General features: G+C 33.3%; 1 long non-coding RNA gene across 1 annotated transcript; it reads right to left on the bottom strand.

Annotated features, from left to right (window-relative positions):
* Positions 1 to 3803: 3803 nt before the first annotated feature.
* LOC133178877 (uncharacterized) lies at positions 3804 to 20191 on the bottom strand. Its single transcript, XR_009720060.1, has 3 exons — positions 20148 to 20191; positions 16691 to 16732; positions 3804 to 3844 (listed from the first exon to the last, which is right to left on the bottom strand). It is a non-coding gene; the product is annotated as an uncharacterized LOC133178877 (long non-coding RNA).
* Positions 20192 to 24549: the final 4358 nt, after the last annotated feature.

Raw genomic sequence — 24549 nt, 5'->3', positions numbered from 1 at the left:
CAGATTCAGCACTCAAGGCAAATGTTGTAGTACCCATCCCTAGATGTATCATCCATGCAAGTTTGGTCCAGGTAGGACTTATAGTTACTTGGGAATAGACCTGCTCCAAAAAATTTAACCTGGTCACTCATCTGGAAAATCTAGGTCAGATCCAGCATCCGAAGCAAGTATGGTAGTGTCCATCCCTAGATACATCATCCATGCAAGTTTGGTCCTGGTAGGGCTTATAGTTACTTGGGAATGGACCTGCTCCAAAAACTTTAACCTGGTCACTCATCTGGAAAATCTAGGTCAGACTCAGCATACAAAGCAAATGTGGTAGTATCCATCCTTAGATGCATCATCCATGCAAGTTTGGTTCAGGTAGGACTTATACTTCCCTTGGGAATAGACCTGCTCCAAAAAATTTAACCTGGTCACTCATCTGGAAATCTAGGTCAGATCCAGCATCAGAAGTAAGTATGGTAGTGTCCATCCCTTGATGTATCATCCATGCAAGTTTGGTCCAGGTAGGGTTTATAGTTACTTGGGAATAGACCTGCTCCAAAAACTTTAACCTGGTCACTCATCTGGAAAATCTAGGTCAGATTCAGCATCTGAAGCATGTGTGGTAATGTCCATCCCTAGATGCATCATCCATGCAAGTTTGGTCCTGGTAGGGCTTATAGTTACTTGGGAATGGGACTTGCTCCTAAAACTTTAACCGGGACGCCGACGCTAACGCCGACGCCGACGCCGGGGGTATAGCATAAGCTCATCTCGACTTCGTAGAGGTGAGCTAAAAAGCATATCTACACATTGCCCAGCTCCTCGATAAAACAAGGGAACTGGGTGTCCCTATTTGATTTCTACAAATTTATTGATTTTAAGTCATGTAATATTCATCAAGCCGCCATGGCGTAATGGATAAGGTCACAAACTACCAAGTTGGAAGACGCAGTGCAACCATGGCTTTCTTCATTTTTTTTTTCCTTACATTGGTTTTTTTCAGTTTTTTTTTTTTTTTTCGAAAATAGATTAATCTAAAACTATTTTAATACGAAAACGTGAAATAACATTTCTGAGTTAAAATATAAGCCGATTATTTGGTAAAAAGATACAACTGAAAGATAACTGAAAGGCAAAAGAAATGTTATCTGCCATTTAGTCGACTGAATGGTAACTGAAAAATCGCGGAATGGTCACGGGAATGGATCTTCTCAGTGACCTTTCAGTGACTATTCATTAAGTAGGCATTCAGTTACCACTCCGTCGACTGAATGGTGTATTTTCATCCTGTGCATGGGCAATGAAATTCACAATTATAGAAGAGACACCCTGCCTCGTCATAACTGTGTACTTAATTTATCGGCTTAATACCAAGGAGCAGAGTACATGTAGAAGATTTTCAAATAATTAATGCATGTTCACTATATATTCTTTAGAGCCTCACCCTAATACCAGAACCCTAACCTAGGGGCCATAAAATTCATAATTTTGGAAAGGACACTCTTCCTCATCATAATTATATGTAAGCTATGCCCTTAATTCACCCGCTTAATACCCAGAAACGAGGAAAAGATTTTCAAAGAATTAATGCATTTTAGAATACAAGTGTATAATCATTAGAGCCCCGCCTTATCACCAGAACTCCTGAACCAAGGGCAATAAAAATTCACAATTTTGATAAGGACACTCTTCGTGATCATAAATATGTACTTAGTACATCGGCTAAATTCCCATAAGCAGAGGAGAAGATTTTCAAAGAATAAATGTATTTTCATTATATTCATTAAAGCCCTGCCCTAACACCAGAACCCCTCAATCAAAGGCCATGAAACTCACAATTTTGATAGAGGCACTCCTCCTCATCATAATTATGTATTTAGTTCATCGGCTGAGTTTCCAGGAGCAGAGGAGGAAATTTATAAAGAATTAATGCATTTTCACTCTATTCATATGAGCCCTGCCCTAACAACAAAACCCCAGACCCAGGGGTCATGACATTCACAGATTTCGAAGAGGCGCTCTTCCTCATCATATGTATGTACTTAGCTTATTGCCAAAATACCGAGGAACAGAGGAGAGATTTTTTAAAGAATTAATCCATTTTCACTATATAATCATTAGAGTCCTGTCTTAACGCCAGAACCCATGATCCTGGGGACATTAATTTCAAAAATTTGGTAAAGGATTCAATGCTTATTACTATAATCATGCCATTGACTGCTTGATGTCCAGGAGTAAAGAAGAAGATTTTAAAAGATTACATTAATTTTGATAGTCTTAGCCTCACCCGTCCGGCCCAAAGGGGGACATGGGCCAAAAAAAATTCCTCTTCACCCTCAGATACTATATGCCAAAATTGCTTGAAATTGCTTCAGTGATTCTGGAGAAGAAGCTAAAAATGTTCAAAAGTTTACGACCGATTGAACGACGTATCACGAACGACGACGGACAAAAATAGGTAGCAATACATCACCTGAGTGATGCAGGTGACCTAAAAAATTAAATTACACATTCAGTTTACCTTGTATTATTTATGCAATTTATCAACTCAGTATTTTGGTAAATACAATGTATATGAATTAATCTAGGTAGTTAATTTTCTTCAAAAAAAAAAAAAAAAAAAAAAAAAAAAAAAAAAAAAAAGTTACCTTTGATTTATTAAGCTGTTAGTGTTTTTTATTTTTTTTTCTAAATCAATGACCATTTATTTTTATTTCAGTGTAATTTGCAGCTTTCCACTAAGTTGAATAGTATCGGATACCTGGATGCAAGCAATTCCACATTCGATTTAACAAAGATGATAAAACAGATTATGACGTTAAAAAAGATGTTTAAAAACTTCATTCATAATTCCCTTAGCGAATAAGGAGATCATCTGAGCAAATAGCAAATAAATCAAAATTTTCCTGTTAACTGCATGCAGTGCTCTTAGCTTAAAAAGGCGTTTCACGGGAGCATGATAAACAAATTTTATAGAAAGACAGGAAGCAGGTATAAATTTTAGTTCTACTAAAAATGTACAGCAAAATATGAAGATAACGAACACTTATCTCAAAATTCAACCGGAACAATGCAAATTGAAAGCAGAGCAAACATATTTTTAAAAAATCAGGGAATGGATCAAGTGCCGAGGAGGACTACGCATCCGCTGTCGAACTGTCTCACCTGCCATGTGCTCTTTATCACAATCAGGTAAACAGAAAAATCTGTCATTTCGGTATGGAAAGGCCTAATAATTTATGACACATGGGAGTCAACATTAGCATAACGAAAAATTATAACTGCAAACAGTGTCATTCTATCAACCATAGTATAAGAAAAATATTGGCTTTAAAACGGATGGTTTGGATCAAAACAATAATAAAAAAAAAATATCCTTCATTATTAAATTATATCCGCAGTTCAGAATATCAAAATGTAAATCTATCAACGATTTTTTAAAAGAGGCAATTTTTTACAAACAGGTTGATAAAACAAGGATTTCTACATTCCCATTTAAAATCATCGCACGTTCTATGACCTTGTCAGCAAATACATTAAATCGAATGCTTACTGATGTTTTCATACTAATTATTAGGCCTTTATTTGAACAATTGGTTTTTCTACGGACTTTCTCGTTTCCCCGATCACGCCAAGGAGCACAAGGCGGGTGTGACCGGCCGGCAGGGGATTCACACACCTCTATGGCACCTGATCCCGCCTCTGATGTTTTTAAAAAATACGTGTTTTCTCTGCTCCAAATTTGTATTTTTTTCTATGGACTTTTGAGATTGATTACTGTTCTTTATCTTATATTTCAAAGCAAACTCACGAAGGCGCCTTATTATTTCTAAATCCCATGTTCCGTCTGACTTCTCTGTAAAAGAAAGAAATGCAATTAAAACAAGTAAATTCAAAGAATTGTGCTCCCCCGCTTTTGGTGACTAAGTCGATTGAATTTCATTATTTATGGCATACTGTGTAAAATTTGATCGCCCTATCATACGTCATTCAAAGTAGTCACCAAAGTTAATTTTTTCGGAAAATTTGGTCAAACATGATATCAAGGTCAAGAGGTCAAAAACATAGCAGCGGGCTCGGCAACATTTTGTCATAATTAATGCATATTTCAAATATGAAATCCTTACCTCTTTTCAATTAAAAGTTATAATAAAAAATAACATTTTTGAAAAGTAGGACAAAGTTCAAGGTCAAGGACAAAGGGTCAAAAATCATATATATTTAGAACAGCTTTGTCACAGGATATATTATATACATATGTAATATGGAAGCCCTATCTTTTCTCTTTCAAATGTTACGACTAATTTAAAGTAATGTGAAACAATTTTGAGAAGGTCAAAATGAGGTCAAAAACCATAGTATATTTGGTAAGGTCTTGTCACAGATAATGTATATATGAAATATTAAAGCCCTATTTCTTTTCATTCCAAAGTTCAGACCGAGGTTAAAGTTTTTTTGTGACAGAGGCGCAGACTGATAGATTGACAGATGGACAGACGAATGAGAGTTAATGTCCTCTCGCTTTCGCGAAAGTGGGTGACAAATATATATATATATATATATATATATATATATATATATTTATTCCCCTTAGCCTAAAACATGTTCATAGGATCAGCTTCACTTCTGTTCCTTCACATCTGTACATTTGATTATAAGATAAATATTTTTAAACGTTTAGTAAAAGGCTTGATATTTTATGACAAAAGAAACTAGATGCTGTCATAAGACAGTACATGTAATACCCGCAAATAGGTGTTTGCCTTTAAATGCACTTTACTTCATGATAAAGTGGCCAAGAAAGAGGCCAAAATAATACATGTATAATTTACACAAAATATATACAGGGATTTGTCAAATCGGGCATAAAATACTTAGGTGAACATGTGGCCCAATGGCCTCTTACATGTATGTAATTAGTTCATATACATGTACTAAATTACAGAGAGGGCCTGCCCCCCCCCTCCCCCCCCCCCCACGTTTTTCGAAACAACTTTTTATTATTGAAAATGTTCATGAACGGGTGGTTCCCCCTCCCCACTTTTTGTGGCATTATAGTCAAATAAAGTCAACGTAGTAGTGTATATTGGAGTACTGAAAGAAGTTGGAATCCCCCCCCCCCCAACCCCCAAGAAATAGGAATTTTGAGTTTTGAAAAAAAATTGGGGGGCTTGTCAAATTTTTTCAGGTAAGTTGAAATTTTTTTTTCTTGCTACGTCCCTGAAATGTGCTCTGACTGCTCTCCTTCAAATTCTAGTAACCAGGTAAGAAGCACACATTCAAATCAAGCATAAAATGCTCAGGTGAACATGCAGCCCATATGGGTCTCTTATGTAAATTATGCGGATCCAGAATTTTTTCCAGGGGGATCCAACACAGAAATTTCTTGACAAGCAAAAAAAAAAAAAAATTCTAGTTCATGGTGGTGGTGGTGGGGGGGGGGGGGGAGAGGGGGTTTTACCGCTCACTTTTTAAGCTTCGTATGTACTTAACATCGGTCCGTGTTTTCTAAGGGTGGGTGGGGGGGTCCTTTTTAACTTTTAGTGAAACACACACAACTTTTAGTTGCTTTAGTATATAGATTTCGTGTATAGGTTCCGGATCCCCTTCCCCCTTTAGATCCGCGCATGTAAATATTTCATTACCAGTCTGATACTACCGAATAATGTAAATTCTGATAAAGAGAATTTTTGAAAGATTTGTGTAGAAAAAAAGGGTGGGGGGTAATTTTCTACGCATAATTGGAACTTGTTGAATTTATTGTCAAAATAACAAATATTATTATTTTAGTGCATAGCTTTTTTTGATGAACTTAAAAAAAATAGTTGCCAACTTGTGCAAATTTTTATCAGTATTTGGGTAGGACTCGGAGAACCCCTTTCCAAATCTTGACGCAATCAACTTTGTCAAAAATCAACCCCACCAACGATTCACCCGTTTTCCTGTCATTTTTAGAAAAGATAACACAAACTTATGAAAAAAAAAATTGTATGTAATTATAATGTAAATTTTACAAGTGTACACCTTTTTGGAAAAAATTTAGACTCGTGCGTGGAATGACGTCACATTGCGAGCACTACTTTTACCGTTATCATCATTGTTTTGCACATGGTGTATGTACATCATTATTACCACTGGGATTATTAATATTTAGTGTGTGCTTTAAATGGATTTATTATTCTATGAAGTTAATAGTACCTATAACAGGCTGTAAGTACATTATGAATATATTATTTTAAACGTTTAGTATAGAACGGGGTTTGTTTGTTGTTTAACGTCCTTCTCGAGAATTTTTCACTCATATGGAGACGCCACCACTTGCCGGTGGAGGGCTGCAAATTTTAACCTATGGTCGACACTAAGGGCCATTGAGCAGTGAGGGATCTTTTTTCGTGCCAACAACTACTGAAACACGGGACCTCGGTTTATACAGTCTCATCCAAAGAACTGGTCTCCACGTCCCGCAGTGGATTCGAACCCGCGACTTAAGGATCAACTCCTTACTCTACGACTCTAGAGCAGACGTTCTAACCACAGCGCCACACGGGCGACTAGAACGGAGTAAAATAATCACAATTTATTTTATACCAAAACAACTTATAAATAATTTGTATAAATAAATGAGCCTGGGGCTGGGAAGGGGGAAAAGGGGAAGGAGTTATGTCTGCATGGTCTTAAATGTTGAAAACTCCTAAAATTTGTGTTTATTAACCCGGCCGTTTCCCACTTGTCATCATCATTCTTCTCACAACATACATGTGTCTTTATTAAATCAATAGATCATGGACTTTTTTGGTCATATGCCTAGCTCTCCCTTGAATCAGGAATGGGGATATAAATATTTTAAGAATGATTAAGAATTAAAACAGGTCTTGCACAATCTCTTAAAATTGATTAAGCTCTGTAGTTGAATTAGCTATACTGGTATAGCTTGGTTTTGCTATTCAAAACACTTTGATTTAGCTATTTAATCATACTTTTTTTTAATATACATTTTTATCAATATAGAAAAAAGTTGCACTATGTTGACATGGGTGTAAATTTCAAATTGTCAGCTTTGAGTTTTCTGAAAACAATGCATGGAGGAAAATTGCTTTTCAAAAATTGTCTCCTGAGAATTTGCTATCACAGATATATATATATTTTGCATGGGGCTATATACATGGAGTAATCTCTCTCTCTCTCTCTCTCTCTCTCTCTCTCTCTCTCTCTTACATCTACTTGAGTCAAAATTAAAGTGGAATTATAAGATAATTTTTTTTAATTGATGACTTTTTAGGATTTTACACTAATTCATACTGCAGCAAGAATGTTATCCCTCCCAGAAAAAAAAGTTTACTCACTATCTTGTCTTTGATATATATCTATAATTACAAAAGGACGCAGCCAGAAGTCTTTTAACATGGTTTGTTACAAATTTCACTTGGAACTCTTATTAATTTGCTCAAGATCAGTATTTTCAGTAGGCAGAAATGAACTTGGTCATAACAATTATGCTTGAAAAGTACTCACTGTGAACAATCACCTGACTTGTTGAAGACAGGTAAACATACCCCTCAGGGTATAATTATCATACAAAGGCCTGTATAAAATTGAAGTCATAATCAAATCATCATTATCTTAGTTAAGATAAGAAGAAACACACTAGAGGTGTGATGAAATGTTTAGAAACACAAAGAGTTTTATTTCTCATGCAAAATATTCTTTCTTGTGTAAAACATAACAATTGTTCAAATGAAGGGCCAAACCTTCTTTTAAGGGGAGATAAGAATGAGTGAAAAATTAACGTTATTTCAAAAATCTTCTGAAGAACCACTGGGCCAGAAAAGTTCAAAATTATGTGAAACTTCAATACTTAGTGTAGATTCAATTTTGTCCAAATCATGACCTTCAGGGGTAGGGTGCGGCCACAATAGGGGTTCAAAGTTTTGTAAACATGGGAATGTACAGTAAAACGCGCTTATAACAAAGTGCCTGGGATGGATGATTTTGCTTTATTATAAGTGTAATTGCTTAAATCCATTAAGTTTACAATATATTATAAAGTCATGGGGAATGAAAATCGCTTTGCTGTAAGTGTCAATTCATTATAGGCTTGTTTCGCTTTAAGTATGCTTTACTGTATAAGAAAAAAATTCCTTCTCAAGAACCACTAGGCAAGAAAAGTTGAATCTTATGTGAAAGTTTCATTACATAATGTAGAAACAAATATGTTCTTTTAAAACTACTCCTCCTACAGGTTTGATGCAAAAAGTAGACTATACTAGTCTACATATTGTTTTTGTCAGATTTTTTTTTCTTCAATCAAATTTTGTCCGAGCCTTAACTTGACAACCCTTTAACATTAAGACTTAAAACTTGGAACATGGAGAGGCGGTATGGAATTGGGGTTGAGGCCACCAAACTCTTTTTACCTTGACCTTTCGATAAGGTCAAGGTCAATCTTTACATAAAAATATAGTCCAGGCTATAACCTGAGAACCCTTTGACATTGGGATTTCAAATTTCTAACATAGAAAAAAGACATTTACAAAAGATGCACTGCACTAAAATGTTGACCTTGACTCCTTTTTTCATTCAAGGTCAAATTGAGAAAAACACTTCCAAACCATAACTTAAGAACCTTTTGACATTATAACTTCAATTTTGGAACATGAAGAGGTGGTATGGAGAAAGGGTGCATGCAAACAAAATTTTTTACATTGTTTTTATATATGAATATGGCCGGTGCATATAGAGTTTGTCATGTCCGTCTTCCGTCCTTTCATCCTTCCGTCCTTCTGTCTGTCTTTCTGTCACGCTTTGCATTAAGCTCTGTTCAAAGCTCAGTTTAAAAGAAACTATCGAAGATATTTTTATCAAACTTCATATGCTGATAGATATTGATGAGATGTTTGTAACTGCATCAACATTTTTTTACCTTGACCTTTTCTTTGACTTTGTCCTCACTTTTCTTAAATTAATGTTTAGCTCAGTTTTAAAGATACCATTCAAGATAGTGTAATTAAACTTCTTACGTTGATACATACTGATGTAAGCTATTCAACTGCATCAACATTTTTTGACCTTGACCTTTCCTTTGACCTTGACCTGACTTTTCTTAAATTATTGTTTAGCTCAGTTTTAATGAAATCATTCAAGATATTTTTATCAAATTTCATGTGTTGATACATACTGATGAGAGCTATTCAACTGCATCAATATTTTTTGACATTGACCTTTCCTTTGACCTTGATCTCACTTTTCTTAAATTAGTGTTTAGCTCAGTTCAGTTGTTTTATTGAAGCTGTGAGTGGTTTATACTATAATTACTATCAATTGGAAGTAAGAATAAATGATTTTGTGGCATGTAAATAATATATTGTCAACTGTTTAAAGATCAAACATACGATTTCACACATAATTTGTATCTGTCATAAAATGCACAGAAGCAGACCAGTTACTCTATTGAATGAAGTAAAGAAAGTTTTCTTTAAAAAAAAAAAGAAAAATAGTCCGAAAGAAGAATGATCAAATACTTATTAGCTTCTAAGGAAACAATTAAAATGATTCAGGTCACAGCTTAAAGGTCAAATTCATAGGAAATAGAAATACTTGTAAATGATATATGTTGTAAATAATAGTTAAAAAGAGGGAATCCCAATATTCGTAAAATTTTAAACCTCGTTGATTTCTTTATTTACCTGTTTAAAAATCGCTAAAAATAACGTTTATCAATAGAGTTACTCCCCCTTTTTGTGACGTCATAAGAGACAATCAACATCAGAAACTGACAGTAGTAATACTATAAATATAGTATAAGTAGTATATAAAATATAATATAGTGCTCTCGATTATCTTAAAAAATTGCAAATTTTAGGGAACGGAGATGTTGATATACCAGAGATAGATCTTTCATTTGAGAATAGGCTCTACATGTTTGAGCCAATCAAGGAAAGTACATGAAAATGATTCTTCTTCTTCGACCGATTCTGTTTCGTCCGAAGTCTCCAGGCGCGTAGCTGCCTAGATATGCAAATACGCAAGTGTATATGCATCACCCCTCCCCCCCCCCCCCCCCCCCCGAAAAAAAAGCAAATAAGTAAGGAGATAGGGAGAGAGATCCGGAAAAAAAAATAATTCCCATCCAACAAATATTCGTGTTTCGAATTATTTTGCGTCATACTGTTTTGATTTGAATTTTAAATTATCATGACTCTATAATAAAATTTGAAACTCTTTATTAAACTATTGCCAAGTCATTCATTGATTTGTAATTGTTCATTAATACATTAACTGTTTTTAAAAAAGATCTTCGAGAAATTAAAATTCAAGCGCATTGTTGAATGATATGATCTATTAGTATATGATTTAAAAGTTTTAAACATTTAGTATATATACGTGCTTTAGATACTACATGCCCAATAAGTTTCCAGGAAAGTATTAACTTTGCGTTAAGATAATAAATATTACTACGTCTTTTATTTTGTAAACAAAAACTACATGGCATAATTTTTATTTTGCCAGAAAATGAATGAAATAACTGCTAAAAGGCAGAACCTTCCGTGCCTTCACCAGGAGGGGGGGGGGGGCACCCCACCTCCCCCACTTATTTCCAAACCTTATCTTTTATTATTGAAAATGTTATTTGAAAGGGTGATCCCCCCAACAATAGTGGAAGTGTAGTTAAATCATGGTAATTTGGTAATGTACGAGGGTTGTTCGAAAAGTTCGTGGACGATTTCAATCTATGTTATACTACTTCCAAGAAATTTGAAATAAGCACAATATCACGTGTAAAAATATTTGTTTTGTTGATCTGTGAAATTTCGTTACATTCGATTTGATAGAAATTAATTTACTTTATTTTAAAATCAACATGTTTTGTAACCACGGCGCACACTTAAAAGCAACGTAACGTCAAAAACATAGCGTCAAGAGTTTCTTAAAAATTCTATCCCTATACATTCACACAGTATAGTCCAATACCCACGTATTAAAAACCTTTTCCAATCACTTGACATTTATTTTTCTAACAATTGTTCTCGTTTTATAATTTCCTTTGTTAATGTTTAATTTCTTTTACCGCTTAACTGTGCTTTCACAAGATCAGAAACTCTGAAGCGCCTACGTCTTTCCATGACGTCCCAATTTTTAAAAGTTTTCGTTCAGATTTTTACAGTCAAACCTTTTCTTCACAGATTGTCCTCGTCCGATACAGAGTCTCTGTCAGTCAAAGCCTCTACCATTTACACACACATGCACGACTCGCTTGTGGCATATTTTCTGATTCCTCCAACACTTTAGCGTTTATTCAGGATTTTCCCCGAGCATAACACAAAACTGCATCGCTTTCTGCTGCTCCGTGACGTTCTATAACGTCATCGTTTTTGTCGTTTTCAATGAGGACTACCTATCTTCTCAAATTGATTTCTTTTTACCGAAGCAAAATATGAAGCCATAATTTGGAATACGAATCGATATAACAGTTCTTAATTTAACCGTCTAGGATTTTTTCGTTTTTGCTCCATTTTACAGAGAAGATGACTACAGACATTATTTAGTGTATTGTTTGTAAATTACTAAATTTTCACCTGCGCCGCGATCCGATTTTGCAGTTTTTAATTCTGGATAAGTTTTAAATAAATCATGAAATTTTTGAAAAATTTAATACAAATTGTTTAAATTTATTGATAAAATATTTCTACAAAATTTGGATAACATATGACGTTAAATAAAAAAAGATATGACAGAAGTCCACGAACTTTCCGAACAACCCCCGTATAAATACCGACCCCCTGCCGCTATTTGCGTACACTTCACTTCATTCTGGCCACGCCATAAGACGCTTTCATTAATACATATTATAAAATCAATTACATCAACCAAAATTGGTTTTTAGATTAAAGAAAAAATTAATATTCAACTATCTATTCCGATTTCATGTGGTAATTGTGTGGTAACTGTGTTGCGATGCCGACAGCAAGAGAAAATAAATGCTGCAGAAAAACAAATATTGTGTACAGTTAAATTGAGGAACAATCACTCTGTTTATTATCCGAGGAAAATGTTTTACGTACAGGCAGGAATTATCGGGAGAGGAGATGCTCCCCTGACTTTTTCCTAGAATCAATTTCTTGCTTTTAACCCTTACTTTTTTTTAGAAGTAATTTATTACTTTTAAATTTTCATGAAAGGATGGTAGCAAACCCCTCCCCAATTTGTTACAGTAAGGTCAATTTCCCACACCTCAATATATCCATTTTTTTTTTTATTCAGAAAAAGATTACCCCCTCCCCCACCCCTTTTAAAGTTTTTTTTTTTTTTTTAGTTTGGATTTTTTTCTTTGAAAGAATAACATTTACGTACACAATAAAAAAAATAACAACATGCACATGGTATTTCCTGAATCATTTACTGAATGCTGACTGACGTTTTTCATACTAATTGTTAGGCCATTATTTACACACTGAATTTGACGGATTTTTCCGTTATTTCCCGATCATGACAAGGAGCACACGGCGGGTGTGACCGGTCGGCAGGGGATGCTCACTCCTCCATGTCACCTGATCCCACCTCTGATGTTTGGAGGTCCGTGTTTGCTCTGCTCCTATTTTGTATTGTATAATGGACTTTTGAGCTTGAATACTGTTCGTTATCTCCATATATTTCATTACTACATCAGCCCCTCGGGAAGGACAGATGAATTCTTGTGCGCAGCTCCTGACGAATTGTTAGTCTATATACCCCCATCCCCACTGATTTTTTTTAGACACGATAACTTAGGAAATATACATAAATTCCTTGTCTATTACACTAATACTTTAATCTATCATTTTCCGTTTTTGTCAAGTGTTAGAGATTGTTCCTTAACGGTATATCAGTCATTTTACGATAAAAGGACCAATTCAGGGTATAAATCATGAAAATATTATTGTTTCAAATATCCAATTGAACGTCATAATTCTCTAAAGGACATATCAGTGAACTTGAAAAAAAAAAGAATTGTCCACAAATCTGGTATAGTTAACTTTTTACATCAATTTCATTTTACCGTTGATTTTTAGGTAATTTTACGGAAGTTAATGCTTGAACAAGTCTTATTATTTTTTTTAAATAAAGCTGAATTTGACCAATTTTGTTCAGTTAGAACGCCGAAGTATGATTCTTGAAGTCTGGCATGAATCCGATATCAAGTTAAAATTTCGGTAAAAACATAGTTACGAAGGTTAATTTCCAGCAATAAAAGTTGAAATTCTAGTCAATTATAGTTAAAATTAAAATTTGTGTTAAGATGTAAAATAAAAGTATGAAGCATATCGCTCCCAAAATAATAAAAATGTTTTATCTTTAATGCAAAAACAGTCCTGAATAAATGACAGACAGGGAATTCATGTATATTTGATAAGTTAAATTCTCAGTAGGAAGGGGGGGGGGCAATGTACACAAACCATTCGTCAAGTCCCTGTAATCTTGTCTACTACCAAACTGTAACGAAAATCCTAAAAAACCCAAACAGATATATAATATAAATTTGAAATAAAACCAAGAAATTCGTGAGTCATTTTATGTTTAATAAAACTGTAAACTGGTCCATGTAAATTTTCGCTCAGATAGCGTCGCATGTTGATTGGGTTTAACACCATCTCTTTTTAAATTTAATGTCCATATTTTCCTCAATTTCGAGTCCTTAGAAAATAAATATATACTCATGTCGTGTTCCAATTTATTGGTACAGTTAAAAGCGCACACGGCAACATCTTGCCAACTATAATGTACCAAACCCGGCAATATAAAGTTTGTAGTTTCTATTTCTCGTTGTCTCTTATAACTTCACGCGTCAAGGGAGAGAAGCGACTAACAATACGCGATCCACTTGTCACACAGGTAAATTTAAATGACGATAAGTGATGTAATTGGTGGCAAAAAAATAAACAGACTATATAATGTTATTCATATTGTTCCAAAGGCTGATAATCATGAATAATTATGAATTTTCAAAAAAGTATTATACTTGACCTTTAAATACAAATGTATAGTATTCGCTTCAGAAATGTTCCACGTCAGACGAAATTGAACTTTCTTTTTCTGATAATTGTTTCATTGCTACCTGCAATATAACAGTGTAGTGTGAAATCTGACCTGTTGTTGGCAACCTTATACCTGTTAAAATCGGCCAAGTTTTGTAGTAGTTTATACTGAAACAATTTAAAACAATACCTTTCATTTTATAAATAAAATGCGTCCATTGGCATGCACATATTTTGAAATATTGCGTCCTGAGGAATTCATGCGTAATTTAGGCAGGACGCACATCAAAATGAAACACTGAGTTTCTAATTCGCAACACCTATGAGAAGATTAACTACGATCAAATGTCAAATGAAATCAGTCAGTTCTAATGTAAGAAGTAGCAATAGTTTATTTGATTTGATTTTTTTTTCTTTATTTCTTTTTGTTTTTTTTTACGCTTCTTTCCTTGATCCACTACTCCATAAAAAGTTATTCTCAACATAACTGACCAAAAAAGTCGAATACATTTTGCAGTGTAGCAATTTGCTAAATCTCGATGCAAAATGTAACAATGCAAAATATAATTATTCAAAATTGTGCTATAACGATTTGCATTAATTTTGACGCAAAATGAAAATGCAAGAGTAATAATCCCAAAAGTCTCTTATTACATTTTGCGTTGTAATCCTGGTTTATTACATTTTGGGTTGTTATTACATTGCGCGTTGTAACAATGGCGTATCTGATTTAATATAAAAAAATAATAATACGAAACTGAGTGTGGATACACATGATATTTTTTATTCAAACTTGAAATATTAAAGAAATAAAAATTTTCAACGATTTTGAACTAGGATAACATAACGTCGCTTCCATAGTTGAATTGACTTTAAACTTTGCTATTTAAATATCTATTATTTTTGTGGAGTGGGCAAATAAATCGGTTATTGTTTTAAATTTTTGATATCAAATTGCAAAATTATTTTGTTAGAAAACATTCTAATTGTGCATACAGGTACTCTGAAGTTGATTTTAAAAAGATGCTTGAGTTTCCGATTGACAATATCTATCATTAAAGTCAAATGCTGAATGACGTTTTTCATACTAATTGCTAGACCATTATTTACACACCGTTATTTCCCAATCATGACAAAGAGCACACGGCTGGTGTGAACGGTCGGCAAGGGATGTTCACGCCTCCTTGGAACCTGATCCCACCTCTGATGTTTCAGAGGTCTGTGTTTGCTCTGCTCTAAAATTTTTATTGTTTAATGGACTTTTGAACTTGAATACTGTTCGTTATCTCCACATATTTCATCACTGAAACGCAGTTGACTTATTAAATTATGTAATTTACAGAAAAGATCTAGCTTTATATAAAGTAATGAAACAAATAGAAAGATCTTTTTTAATTTTGTTTCTCTGAATTTATAAACAATACGCTATACACTCGCTTAGTCCGAACACGAATATAGCAAAAATACGGATATAGTTAATTTTTTTGTCATCATATCAAAATTCTTAACAAAGTCTTGTAAAAATTTCAAGGATATAACGAACTAGGATAAAGAGAATTTACGGTTAAAGCAAACTGATTTTGTGTCCCCTAGAAATTAAAAATAACGAAATTTGCATTTTTAGCGAATGTTCACACGCCTAGTTTTTAAATATTGTAATGACATTTTTTTAAAGTATCTTTAAATGAAAACGAATTAATGAAAAAATAATGTTGCATTCAAGGTTAATTTTGTATTTTAAAGTAATATACATCCCAACCTACACTTGATTGTCATACTATCAGGAAAAAAAAATGTATTGCGAATTCCATATGTATAGTTTTGCGAATTTGGAATACGGATATAACGCATTACAGAATTGGCAAAGTAAATCCACATGTCCCCAAAACTTCGTTATAGCATAGTTTTACTGTATATAACTTTAATACACGATTTATTCTTTGCATTACTTGTTTCAATTATGCCATACAAGTTACTAAGAAAATACAAACAATGGAAAATATGAATCAAGTAAATGGATTGTTTTGTTTCATATTTAACGGAAGAAGTGTATGGAACGGTCGGCAGGGGACACTCACTCCTCCATGGCACTTCAACCCACCTCTGATGTTTTAGAGGTCCACGTTTGCTCTGCTCCTGATCTGTATCGTTTAATGGACTTTTGAGCTTAAATACTCTTCCTCTTCGTTATCTCCATTTATTTCATTATATTCAAAATGCTTTATCTCTCAAAAAATATATCCCTCCAAAAGACAAATGCACATATTAAATTGGTACAATAGCAATGATGAATTTGAAGAATAATTTCAATGATGAAGATCCGCATAGTTTCACTTGAAAACGACTGAGACACCTGTCACTCGTTATCTATATATTGTATACATGTAAAAGTATACATTTTTCGTGACAGCAATCACGAAGAGGCAATACTTAGCAATGCATTAATTTTAGTCATGATACAAACATTTTCTCCCCATAAGAGATAGTTAACACAAAAAAAAATGCCTTACTTTGACTACACGAGATAGAATTTGGTGTATTTCGATAAACCAGCAATTTATTTTGATTTGACGAGATAGTTATCTTGACTTGACGCGATATTATATGTTGGCAGACTTATCTGAATGGCATAAATATGCCACTATACATATATGTAAATAACTGCATGCTTTATGTGACTTTTCAAAACTTACTTAATTGTATCACTGCGTTCGGTTGTTTTTCATCTATGGTTTCTGAAAATAAAGCAATATAATTAGACTTTAATTAGACTTTTGACTTAAAGGCTACAAAAATAAAATACACTGATGGGAATGAAACACCCGCTACTATTTATTGAGGATGTATTGCTAACCTGCATGTGCGAGGTTTTCAGAAAATATGTGCATTCGTGCGAATTTGATTTTCTGAGTAGTTATCGTAGAGATCTGATTTCTTATGAAGAATTGCTAATATATAATAAGAATAATAACTAGAAACTCGTTGCCATGACAACAATAAGGTCTTCCGTCCCTTATTCTTCACAAGAGAATTCATTCCTCCTTCATTATACCGTTGGACAATCCTTGTAACTCATTCATACATGAGTGGTGCAGTGGTTAGAGCGTCTGCTCTAGAGTCGCGGAGTAAGGAGTTGATCCTTACGTCGCAGGTTCGAATCACACTGCGGGACGTGGAGACCGGTCCTTCGGATGAGACTGTATAACACAAAAACCATTGAAGAATTTAAAAAAATAATAAAAATAAATGATTTTTGAATTTCCCTTCCGGTGGAGACCAGAAGCATTGACAACGCACGATAATTTTACCAGAACATCAACAAGACATGTTCATTATCTTCGACTTGTCTCCAGTTCATATCTTTAGCCGTTCTAGAGGAGTTTCGAAGTCAAATGTCCAATTCCAAATCAGAAAATTGGCCATTACATGATATTGGAAGGGAATTTTAAAATATTCTCCTCTGATTCTCAAAGTTCATATAAATGTTCATTGTCCCTGAAAAATACACTGAAAACCACGGTTTCGAGAAAACGCCTGTACAAAATATGGGAAGAAAAATAAGAATTACAATAATAATAAGGCGAAGAAACAATAAAATCACACTAAGGTCTTCTGTGACAAAGAAAGACCTTAGAAAGGAGAAGAAAACAGGACATCGATTTAAACTCTACCAGTTTCAATAATATCATCAGGACTTTTATTCTTCAAAATTATGTATTACTGAAACCTGAATATTAATAATCGGCGTTATGCGATTTTTTATTATTTGAAAACTTGTGTGGATTTTTTCTCATTCTTTGGAATATATTTATGACTATTAGAGTCCGAATTTCCTCTATTTATTTTTCTAAAGACTACTTGTTTTTAATCTAATAAAACAAAACTATAATTTATATAATCTCTATACAATTCATAGTATCAATTGAATTACGTTGTCTTTATTTTGCTTGTATTAAAATTGCATGAGGTAAATGATCATGGAATATGTTGTCTCAAATGGCTTTTATTAATCTTTTGATATCCTTCTTTGTGTACCATTCCATTACTCGAAGTTATGATAGATAATCTTAAACACACATGGCATTGTGAAAATGTATGATCTGGATGTTGTGCGTTCCATTATCTTGCCAACTACGATGTATATTGAAGTCCCTTCTAGCAAAATCCTTAGTTTAAAATGCGGGTTTAATCTTGAATACTTTCTAATCAGGCAAATTTCTTTGGAACCAGTAGTGTCCGGATTATAGAAGATTTACTCTATATGAAAAATGACGTTACAAACACATGTATAGAAATTTTCCTTTTCTTGGCAAAATAATAAAATATCAATCTTTTGTCGTAATTTCCTCAGTTTTACAGAGGATTGTACCGTTGGTTTTGCATATTCTCTTCAAATAATAAAAAAAATCTGTAATCCAGAACCTCAGATGAATGCGTTACTATAAATGGATGAATCAGAATCTGACATTGAATTTTCATTTTAATTTTGAATAGTTTTTCCTTTTGCCAACTTATCTCAAGTTGTTGAATTTATTGTTGTTTAAATATTTGATAGCTATATGTGACCTATTCATTGTATCTTTCAATGGCAATGGTTTTCCCAAAGACTGTTAATTAAATGAGGCAGATGATTGTTATTTTATTCATTATTAAGCCATTGTTTCGAATTTTGGATTTAGATATAATTTCATTGTTTGTTTTATTCTTAATTGCAAAAAAGGCATTTCATTAGTGGAAAGAGGTTGGCGTCAATTATTATTGGAAGTAATTTGGATTTTTTCCTTGTCACAATTGTCATGTTATTCTATGTAGAAAAGACCATAATTGATAAATTAATTCATATAAGAAGAAAAGCTCTGAAGTGAAATATGCTTATGTTGTATTTGTTGTGCAGAGAGATCATATTATATCCATGACAGCGCTGAATGATGCCTTGGCCCCCTTTTCGTTTTGGCTTGTAATTTAGATATATGTACATATATGCAAAATATACTTTATAAAAACAATCGAAAATCTGATTAAGTTGAGCATATATATATATATATATATATATATATATATATATATATATATATATATATATATATATATATATATATATATATAGAAAGCACAAAGAAATTCACTTTTATAAGGATATCCACTTCCGCCCCAGCCCGGGGTTGAACTCTCGACCTACGGAATCTGTCTCCTAGCAGTACAGAAACAGCGTGCTAGACCCCTCGGCTATCTAGGCAAGTCAAAAATCTTGCTTTCGATGCCGATGGAATTCTCGTGACACTGTCCTTCACTATCCAGTCTTTGAGAATGGGAGTGAGATACAGTTATTTGGACATTACTTTTATTAGAGGATCGTTACCAATACACGTTGTAATGAAATTAATTTTTATTTATAAAGGACATTTTACAACAACTCTTAAACTAACATTACTGCCCAAAGTGAAGATATATTTAGAAAAATTATAAGAATATTAGAAAGCAAGTTTCTTGACTTGCCTAGATAGCCGAGCGGTCTAGCGCGATGTTCCTGTACTGCAGGGAGACAGATTCCGTAGGTCTAGAGTTCAACTCCGGGCTGGGGCAGAAGTGGGTATCCTTATAAAAGTGAATATCTTTGTGCTTTCTGTATTAATATTTCTTCACTTAGGGCAGTTATGTTATTTAAAAGTTGTTGTAAAATGTGAAAGATAGATAGATAGATAGATAGATAGATAGATAGATAGATAGATAGATAGATAGATAGATAGATAGATAGATCGATCGATCGATAAATAGATCGAGAGAGAGAGAGAGAGAGGGGCAGAGTGAGTGAGAGAGAGAGTGTGAGAGAGAGAGAGAGAGAGAGAGAGAGAGAGAGAGAGAGAGATAGATGTGGTCTGCATGGCTCTTGCTGTAAAACAATGGATCACACAAGCAAAAAACAATGTATATAAAGATCACATCTGTAAAGTTAACACGCGAGTGAAATAAAATATTTGTAAATCTTAAAAAAAAAACACACACATTTGTATCAAGAAAAAAATATAAGTTATAGCCATAATAAGAAATAAATCAGACATTTTACATATATACATGCATATAAGTGAAATATGCAAGCAATACAAAACATTTTTTTAAATCATTGTCAAAAATAACCTATTCAAAACTTACTAAGATGCTTCAATAGCACTGGATTTACTGTTTCTTCTTTCTCTGAAAATAGTAATGTTATTAAACCTCATTGTTTTATGACCATTTGATACAATGCTGCTTCCTTACCGCCAAATCAAATTTACTAGTAAAAATATAGTACGTACTATGCTGAGCCGCTTTTGACACAATACAAACTTTAAAATAAACAAATCAAGTATATTGAAGAATTTTCTAAACAAATCAACATTAATGGTAACGCACTATCTACATGTACGATGTTCTTCGATGAATTACTTGTTTAAAATATGCGAAAGTTTTCATTAAATCCCTCTATCTTCGTCACTTTCTATAGAAAGAGGTCGTGCTACAAGGCTAACACTAATGAGGAGTACGTGACCTGATGTACTACTTGCTGTAAAACTCCCTGATGCAGACTCATCTTTGCACAAACGTTTGATCTTGCTGCATCAATGTCATATGTACTTGGGTCATGGATAATACATATTTTCTATATAATGTATTGTCTAGGAAATAACAGCTATATACGGAACATTTTTATCAAGTGCCCATTGCTTATTTTTAGTTTTCTACAAATGTTTCTGCTTGATATACACTAAACTGCCACAGAAATTATTTACTATTTTTAGGTTTTAAAAATGACATCTTCCAACTGTTGTATAACGTTCATGATTGTTGTTCGTAAATTATCGTACAATTTCTACTGAGAGAGAAGTTTTATTCATTAATTGTGTGTGGTTCTATTTTTTAAAAGGCAGAATGGTAACACATTACCTGCACAGATTTCTGATCGCGAGTGTAAACAAAGTTTGTTTTTTTTAATTTTATTTATTTATTTATTTATTTATTTTTTTTTTTTTTTTTTTTTTTTTTTTTTTTTTGCAAATTTAAAGTGGCTACAAAATATCTAATAGCAGTTCATCATTCTGACGAAAAATTCTATGTGTTTTTAACATCATTTAGCAATTATTATATACATTAAAGCTCATGTACAGTTGTATTATTTCAAGTAAGTCAATGGCACGCAGGAACATAAAAAAAATAACAAAATTCATTTCAGGCAGCATACATCAATAATTTGCCCTCATATAATTTTAATAACAGCAGAAAAAGTACATATTACATAAATTGAGACGATAAATAGTTCAAAGTTCCTATCATTCATATTTTTGTCATACAAGACCAAAAATGGGTACAAATTAGAAAACTGACAGGGAAAGTTTTGACTGGAACTTTAAAGAAGGTTATTATTATTTAAATTCTTTTTTTTTTAATTCTATTTAGTAGCACCATTACATTTTTATAATTGAATATATTTCATTATCAAAAGATGTGTTACTTGCTATATTTTGTTAAAAAAGATAATATTAGTTATAGTGTAACAAAATTGTACATTTTTTTAAGAAGTAGTCAGTGGTCGCTATAGCTAGACTGAGAATCAGGTCAATAATCTAGATGATTGAGAGTAACTTATTACGCTAAAACCTTACGACTCTAATGTGCAATTAGTGTTTGTGGTGTTATCATGTGGGATTTTATTATCATCTGAGTGAACGTCATCCTAAAGAGAGCAATTATTAATAGTCATCAATTATTTTGTAGACAATATTGAGCTTACTGATTAAAAGTTTGATTATATTCTATACTTGTTTTGTTTTAAACCTTGTTTTCCTGGCAGAAGAACTGCATGTATAAACAAAATGTGATTGTGAAACACCGAGGTCCCCATATGTCAGCTTATGACGAAGGTCAAAGTTCTAAAACGCAAGTTAAACTCCAAGGTAAAGGTCGAAAGATAAAAGATGTTGTTACCCCCCCCCCCCCCCCAATAAAAAGGACTAGTGTCAGTAAATATACTTGTGAAATATGGGAGCCCAGGCAGCAACCATTCAAAAGTTATGGCCGAGGTTAAAGTTATTTGAAATTTTAAAAAGTGTGTCGGACTGCCAGTTGAAGGTCAAAAGGTCAAAATTAACGACACCCAGGAGAAGGCCTTGTCATTCGAAATATAGATGTGAAATATGAAAGCTCTAGCATCAACTGTTCAAAAGTTATGACAAATGTTAAAGTTTTTCAAAAGTAGGTCAAACTCCAAGGTCAGCGTCAAAAGATCAACACTGTTGGTATTTTAAGGAAAGGAACAAAGAATACATCTGAGAAATATCAAACCTCTAGTTCTAACTATTCAAAAGTTACGGCCAAGGTTAAAGTTTTTCAAAAGTAGGTCAAACTCCAAGGTCAACGTCAAAAGATCAACACTGTTGATATTTTAAGGAAGGAACAAAGAATACATCTGAGGAATATAAAAGCTCTAGTTCTAACTATTCAAAAATTACGGCCAAGCTTAAAGTTTTTAAAACTTGGGTCAAAGTCAAAAGTCAAGGTCGAAAATTTCATACCAATGGATATGTTTTGTCACAATAAATACACATGTGAAGAATTAAAGTCTTAGCACCAATTGTTCAAAAGTTATGGCCAAGGTTAAAGGAAAATGTTTCTAAAGGTGTGTCAAACTCCAAGGTCCAAGGCAGGTGGTCAAATATTTTGGCAACCAAATGAAGGTCTTGTCACGAGGAATACACTTGGGAAATATGAAATTATTATGCTTCTTGTCAGTTTGTCTCTATATAGTCAATACCCAACTATTTTCCCATAGTGGTCTAAGGATTTATATAGCGTAAGCATGCTATGCCGAAATAGAGCACGGCTTCTTTTTCTGAAGAAAATCCGACAGCGCCCACGCCGGGAATCGAACTCACGACCCCGAGATTGTCAGTCCGACGCGCTACCGATTACGCCACAGACGCCGTTATCTATAGCACTGTATTATAATATATATAAACTTAGTTTCAAATATTTTACACTAAAAGAAAAAAAAATACACAAAATATTTTTTTATAAAATAGTATCTTGCAATTTTTTTACCCTTCACAGAACTAAAATTCTCTGAAACTATCTGTACATGGAACATTCAAAATTAAAGAAAAAAGATTATGACGTACATGTAGCACAACGTGACGTCATAATAGGGGTGTACTAACATGAATGTAAGAGGTGATGAAACATTGGAAATGGAGAAAATATTGTCATTTTTATACAACAGTCAGCATAATAATAACAATAGTGTTGTACTTTGCATGCACTATGCCTAAATAGTAGTCAGGGTTTGACACATAGTGCACTCGCCTCCGGCTCGTGCACCATGTGTCAAACCCTGACTACTATTTAGGCATAGTGCATGCAAAGTACAACACTATTATATAAGTAATAGCTCTAACCAATCAGAATTTATGGGCAAGGTTAAAGTGTTTGCGGACAAACACGCAGACAGCTAGACAGACAGACAGCTAGACGGACAGGGCAAAACTATATACCCACGACTCTTCAATAATGGGGGCATAATTAATAATATACAAAACTTTAAAAACATTAACTTTGTTGCCAGTGCATAATCATCATATAATTCTACTTTATATTTTAGTACCTTTTGCTTGTTTTGTTGATTTAGTATCTGTCTTTTTTGGCTCTCTCCCATGTTCCTTCAACGTAGCATCTGTTGGTGCAAGATCATAATTATATATCAGAATATATTAAAATGGTTTGTGTAAAAAGATACATTTATTAAGCTTTAAGTAAAAAAAAACAAAACAAAAAGAGCAGAAGTTTCTTCTCGGGATGTAGATTTACAATGTACCGATGTATACTCGGAAGAAAACAGCAATTGGACTTGGTAGCCATGGCAACACAAATAAATAAAGATTATGATTCTTGATTTTGTTTACTTTTGTACAATGTTCCATTTTACAATAAAAACAGTGGCGATTTGAAGAACCTTACTGTGTACCCAATAAAAAAATAAGAAAAAAAGCATCTATATCTAGCCTTAATTGTACAAATTCCTACATAAATCAGACAAAAAGGTTTTACTGTATAGTAAATTTTAATTAAATTGAGCAATAACTAGAGAAGGTGATGTATTTTCTTAGTATTTTTAGCCATTTCAACACTGTTCATGGAAATCAGAAACTTATTAAAGACTCTTCATGTGTGAAATCTTATCTAACCAAAACAGTAGAAGAGGTAGTATTTCAAAACAATCTCAGGGAAATTTCGAATTTAGTTACCATGAAAAGATTTCATCGAAATCACGAACCGATACAAAGAATTATTTATCTTCTAAGAGTACATCTGTGTACCAAATCTTACTGTTCATGAAGTCTTATGGAAATTCTACTGAATCAGTTCAAAACTGCAGGAAGAGTCGAGTTTTAAAGGTATTTCACAGCAATTTCTCCTTTTTTTTTTACGATGGCAACATCTTTCAACTTAATTAGAAATGATATAAAAGTGGTATTAAAAAAAATCATTTATAAACGTTTAGTTTACTTGTGTACTAAGTCTT

The sequence above is a fragment of the Saccostrea echinata genome, unplaced genomic scaffold, assembly GCF_033153115.1.
Source record: "Saccostrea echinata isolate AGI-Se365-2 ecotype Australia unplaced genomic scaffold, CSIRO_AGI_Sech_v1 ptg000003l, whole genome shotgun sequence".
NCBI lineage: Eukaryota > Metazoa > Mollusca > Bivalvia > Ostreida > Ostreidae > Saccostrea > Saccostrea echinata.
Note: the sequence above shows the minus strand (reverse complement) of the source record. Positions and strands in the feature narration are given on the sequence as shown.